This window comes from Arachis ipaensis, chromosome B05, assembly GCF_000816755.2.
Source record: "Arachis ipaensis cultivar K30076 chromosome B05, Araip1.1, whole genome shotgun sequence".
NCBI lineage: Eukaryota > Viridiplantae > Streptophyta > Magnoliopsida > Fabales > Fabaceae > Arachis > Arachis ipaensis.
This window is the reverse complement of record NC_029789.2, coordinates 117499632-117506284: the sequence shown is the minus strand read 5'-3', so window position 1 is coordinate 117506284 and position 6653 is coordinate 117499632.

Genomic DNA, 6653 nt, shown 5'->3' with positions numbered 1-6653 from the left:
GTTAATTAACAGGGATTTAGTCAACAACAAATTTAGTCAATAACAAAAGGCAATATACTGTGTTGAGTTATGTTTATTTTAAAATATTTTCGGTGTATATATGATTTGTTTGAATGTTTTTGTATCGTTGTATTCAGATATAATCTAATTTTTGATTTTTTTGTTGGGATGAATCACCACGATCAGTCAACATTTTTTAGATGAACTTTTATTAAAAATGAGGATATTCAATCATTCAAATAGTTATTTGAATGTTGGCTTCATTGCATGGGAGAAAATACTGTTGGCTTCATTGCAGGGGAGAAAATACTCCGAAAGGCATTTTTACCGATAAATGTTCATCCATGCAAAAGGCTATTGAGGCTTATATGCCCACAACAATTCATCGGTGGTGTATTTAGCATATCATGAAAAAGATCCTAAGTAAATTAAATGGCTACAAGCGACACGAATAAATTGAACACGAGATGAGTCATGTTATTTGGAACTCTTTTACAAAAGAATCATTTGATAGGAATTGAAATGACTTTCTGATGAAGTATGGTGTTGGGGACAACAAGTGACTTTCAGGTAATGGTGTCTTTATTAGGATTAATTGATGTTGTTATTTTTAGTGTGTGGATATTTGTGTTTTGCTTGTGCAATAGAGGTTCAAACTGTATGTCTTTTGGTGTATTTTGGTTCTGATTTAGGTATTTTCTAAGTTTTTTAGAGCTTTTCAAAGATCGTCAGTTATGGATTTCAGTTTATCTCGATCATCACTTCTGGATCGGGATGAGAAGCATACAAAAAAGCGAGAGCATGCATGCTTTTTAACAAGTTTATTACGGACAACAGCTCACTTATCCAATTCGTCAAACATTATGATAATTGCTTAGGAAGGAGAGAGAGAGAGAGAGAGAGAGAGAGAGAGAGAGAGAGAGAGAGAGTGGGAGGTGAGAGGGTTAGAGAGAAAGTATTTCGAAATAAAGGGAAAGATATAGTTTGCGGTTTAAATTTAGGGCACAATTATCGTAGAATTTACCGGCGGATTTAAGCTTCGCAGTTGACCAAAATGCACGTTTCACTAATTAAAATTATCGTCGGATTTATTCGTCTGTAAATCTGACGATAATCATGGCGCCAATTATTTCGCTTTTCTCTCCAACTATTACCGTTGAAAACCAAAATTTAATGGTAAATTTTTTGCCTGACAAATTTATCGCAAAATTCGTTAGTAAAGTCGCCACTAAACCTAATACTAATTTCCAATACTAAATCTGATAATATTTAACATTTTTTTATAATGATCACATATCTGTTGACCTACGAAAAAAGGGTTTAAATTTGGGGATCCAAAAAATCACGGCCCTATTAATTACCACCCGAAAATCTTCGGGAAAGGGAAAGATCCGATTACTCTCAAAGGCTCAAAGCTAAGGAAAGATCCTTCCGATTCAGGGATGCACGCACTCTATAATGGGAGACTCCACAACTTTCCCAAGTATAACACATTAAACTCTAATCTCCGTATTTTTCTTCTGATTCTACTGATTTGAACTTTAAAATATCTTTGCAAGTACTATTTTCACCTCTTCATAGTTTTACGGTATAAATGTGAAACTCTCTTTCTTTTACACAAGTTGTATAATATAATCATTAATAAGGATATATTTTTTTCAACAAACAATCACTTAAGCCAGAATGGAACACTCTGATTCTTTTCACACAAAGATTAATCAATCATATGATTATATTATACAAATACTTTCCTTGTAGAACAACACTCTCTTCTGTTCTCCACTTGTTCTTTGATCTTTCTATTCCTCCTAGAATTCTGGCAGCCACCCTTTCTTTCCTTATTCTGTTTTATTCAGCTTTACAAATTTTATCAATATCATTTGGTTGTTAGTTAGTGCATGTGCTACTTTTTGTTATAAAATCCCTTCAACTTCTGAATTTATGAATTTTAATTTCATTTAATCTAAAACATATCAAATCAAAGCAGCTAACTCTGCTGTTCTCCAATTTTTCTCCTCTTTTTATTCTTTGACCTTTCTATTACTCTCTAAAACAGCTACACACTCTTCCTTTTTTCTTCCACTGTCTATTAAGCTTTTTAAATGGGAACATTGTGTTCCTAAAGTCAAAACTCAAGACAAGGGATTAAAACTTTAAAATTGTATTTTTGTTATCAAGATCTATAATTATACCATCACCTTTGTCCTTCTTTCTATATGATTAGAAATTTCTATTTTCAATTCTTTGACCATAGCTTAATTTCAAAGCAGCTATGATACCTCCTTCCTCCTGTGGTAAATTCCAAATATCACCCATTCGTTCTAATCAATATAATTCTTGTTATTAGATTCTTCCCTAGTTAGATACAATTCACTATTTACTATTTTACTCTATCAAAATGTTATAAAATTGAAAAAATAAACCTAATAATAATCATAATAATAAAGCCTTACATACAAAAATTCCATTCAGGCATTTCTCCGAACATGTGGTGTGCAGAGTTCAAAACAGTAAATTTTAGGTCAATCTAAGCAGCATTCAATCCAGTAATTTCAGAAAGATACAGCCAACAACAATTTCAGTCCAGAAACACAAGTTTTAACAAACCTAAGCCTAACCAAAATTTCTAAAAACAGAATTAAAAAGCAGTGAAAATAAAGAAAAGAAAGACAGGGAACAGGGGAAGGGAACCTGCATTGATGAAAGGAGGAAGAAGAAAGGAGAGGCGGTGGGGTGGTGGTGATGTCGCGGTGGCACAGAAGGTCGCCGCCGCTGGTGGTTGCTTGTCGGTGCTTGAAGACGCGGACAGAGAGTGACTCCACGAACAGGGGTGTCGCACGCAGGAACGAAGAAATGGAGAAATGGGGAAGAAAGAGAAGAAGGAAGAGAGAGAGGGTAGGCGATGGTGGTCGCCGGTGGTGGTGTCGGACGGAGGCGGTGTTGAAGAGAAAGCGTTTTTAGGGATAAAAATACCTAGCTTGAATTTGGGGAAGACATGCGTTTCTGAACTTTGGAAGCAGGAGTTGAGAAAATGTGTTTTTAGTGATAAAAATCGACGGCCTGTTTGTCGATTTTATTCAAATTTATCGACGGCAAAGTTGTCGATATTTTAAATAATAAAACAGACGACAAAGTCGTCGATTTTAATATAAAAAATCAACACATATAGCGTCTATTATATAAATTAAATTTAGACCTTCTATGCCATTTTAGAAAGTAATCTAGATCGTTCAAATTTATCGACGGCAGTGTTGTCGATATTTAAAATAATAAAATAGACGACACGTTCGTCGATTTTAATATAAAAAAACAACACAAATGGCGTCTATTATATAGATTAAATTTAGACCATTCATCCCATTTTAGAAGGTAATCTAGACCGTTCAAATTTATCGACGGCAAGGTTGTCGATATTTAAAATAATAAAATAGACGCCATATTCGTCGATTTTATTTTCGACTGCTGGTTCGCCTCTAATATGACGATAATAGGGAAATAAATTAATGCATTATAAAAATATCGACGACAAAGCCGTCGATTTTAATATTTTTATTTTTAATTATTTTTTCTAGTAATATCGACAGCAAGCCGTCGAAAATTATCGACGGCAGAAATAGCCGTCGATTTTTGCCGTCGATAAACACGCTTTTTCTTGTAGTGAACTGAACCACAGCGAAGTGGATTATTGTTTTGAATCCAATGAAGTCCTTGAGGTATCGTTCAATTCCAGTTAATATTTTCGTTAGTAGTTTATGATTGTGTAAGTGAATAATGTTGTGAACCTTGCTTGTGAAAATTGCTGTTTATTGTTGATTGTTTGAATTGAATGTAATGTAGTAGTTCTGATGAATTTGTTGCATTTTATATCAGATTTTTCGGTGTAAATCAGAAATATTTTGGTGTATTAGGGGAGCTTTTCGGTGTATCTACAGGTTCTGATTTTTTCAGTTGAACGAGGGTGAATTGTATTATTGTTTTGAATCGAATCAAGTAGTGAGGTGTGGTTTAAATCTAGACAATGTAGTTTGTTTATAGATTATGATTCTATAGTTGTAGTTGCATTCTATAGTTTATCCTAGCTTTAATATAGTGTATTGTGGACTATTTTGGGTGTATTTTGTAATTTTTTTGCGATGTTGATAAGCAGTTTATTCCCAAAGTTGGGATGAATTTTAACACGCTTGAAGATGCTGCAAAATTCTAGAAGGATTATTTGAAAGCTGCAGGTTTTTCTACAAGAGTTCAGAGCACAAATAGGAATGGAAATGAAATTAAGAACCAATTGATTACATGTAGCAGAGAGAAAAAATGAAAATAAAAAATATCTCCGACCGAGAAGACTAACCTCTCTACTGGTTTAAATTATTTTATAAGAATTTATATACACATATTGAAGGATATTGGTATTTGGATCATTTCGAAGGTCGTGTTGCATCATTCACATCCATGCTGTGCAAACAAGCAGAGATGCTTAAACAGCACAGGGAACTAAGCATGTCCGTGCGACGTACAATAAAGAATAATGAGGAAGCTGGAATCAGACCAAGAAAAATATACCAATCATTGATCACAGGAGCGGGGGTAACTGTGAGTTCAATTTTATCAAAAAAGATGTGAGAAATTACATCACGAGAGAAGTGCGGAATATTTCAAAACTAGAGGATGCAAAAGAATTCGGGAAATACTTATTAAGAATGAAAGAGAAGAATCAGAATTTCTTTTTCGATCTCGAACTCGAGGTTGATCAATCGATTAAGATTGCTTTTTGGGCCGACGCAAGGAGCAGGGCTGTCTGTGAGTATTTTAGAGATGTTATTTCATTCGATACCACTTATAATACAAACAGGTAATATGACGTTCTGGTTTATGCGTATTTGGTATTGTTTTCGGGGTAAATAGGTATTATTTCAGTGGATTTAACGTTTTTGTTTCTGTTTGGTTGTATTCAGGTATAATCTGGTTTTTGGTTCTTTTGTCGGGGTGAATCACCACGGTCAGTCAACACTTCTGGGATGCGCTTTGATGAAAAACGAGGATACTCAATCATTCAAATGGTTATTTGAATGTTGGTTTCGTTGCATGGGAGGAAATGCTCTAAAAGGCATTCTTACCGATCAATGCGCATCGATGCAAAGGGCCATCGAAGCTTGTATGCCCATAACGATTCATCGGTGGTGTATTCGGCACATCATGAAGAAGATTCCAAGCAAATTAAACGACTACAAGAGACATGAAAAAATTGAACATGAGATGAGTCATGTTGTTTGGAACTCTCTTAGTCTTACAAAAGAATCATTTAATAGGAATTGGAATGATTTTCTGATGAAGTACGGTCTTAGGGACAACAAGTGGCTTTCAGATAATATTTTTATTAGGATTTAAGTGATGCTGTTAATTTCAATACATGTTTTGCATCAGGAGCAAAGGTGTAAATTACATGTTTTTCAGTGTATGTTAGTTTTGATTTAGGTGTTTTGCAGAGCTTTTCGAAGATCGTCATTTAGAGATTCCAATTTATCTCGATCACCACTTCTAGGCCGGGATGAGAAGCACACAAAGGAGTAAGAGCATGTATGCTTTTTTTAACAAGTTCATTACGCAGAACATCTCACTTACAATTCATCAAACAGTACGATAATTGCCTAGGAAGCAGAGAGCAGAGAGAGAGAATCGGATGCTGCATATTTTCATACCGTCATACCGTGTGCAACAAAATCCTCAATAGAAGCTCAATTTCAGCATGTGTATACTCACGAGAAGTTCAGGGAAGTCCAGGCACAATTTAGAAGAAAGGTGATATTACATCACAAGATCAAGGGCAGTCCACCCTAGGTTATATGGTTTATGAAGTTGTAGAACATGTTTCTAACCCAACATTCGATAAGTTTGTGGTTACATACGATGCGATATCATCTGAAGTTAAATGCAATGCTTATTTTTCGAGTCAAGAGGGATATTATGCTATTACTTTTTGAACGTGTTAAGCTTTGAGTGAGAAAATAAAGTGTCATCAAGATATATATTGGAAAGATGGAGTAAGAATATAAAGAGGAGGCATACACATATCTAGAGTAGCCACGACGAGCCTCTATTGGAACTAAGAAGTAGCAGATTTGATGATTTGGTGTTTCAGTCACAAACATTTGTAAATTTGTATCAGAATCTGAAGAGTTGACTGCGATTCTGCATCGCGCTTATGATAATACTATAGTTGAGATGCAAGAATACAAAGTGAAAAGCAAAGGGAAATGTTCATTATCTCACGAAGATGTTTTGTTGGAAGATATTAACAAGCTTCAAATCCCTCCACGGGTGAGAACAAGAGGACATCCAAAAAATAGATTGGGATCAAACACAGAAAAATATATTGCAAATGCTTCAAAGAAAAAGAAAAAGAAAAAGAAAAAGAAAAAGAAAGCTCTAAGTGAGGTAAAAGTGATGTTCTTTAAACAGAAAAAATTGAGATTGTGCATGTTAATAATTTTGCTAATATATTTACTTTTTGTAGCTGAACTTTTTTTTTTATGGTGGTTCAGTGGTGTAGCCAAATTCCAACCATTATCATGGACATATTATGAATTATCATATCAAACATGAAATTGCTTTTTCATGTATTAAAATCATTGTTTGGTACATTCTATATATGGTGAAAT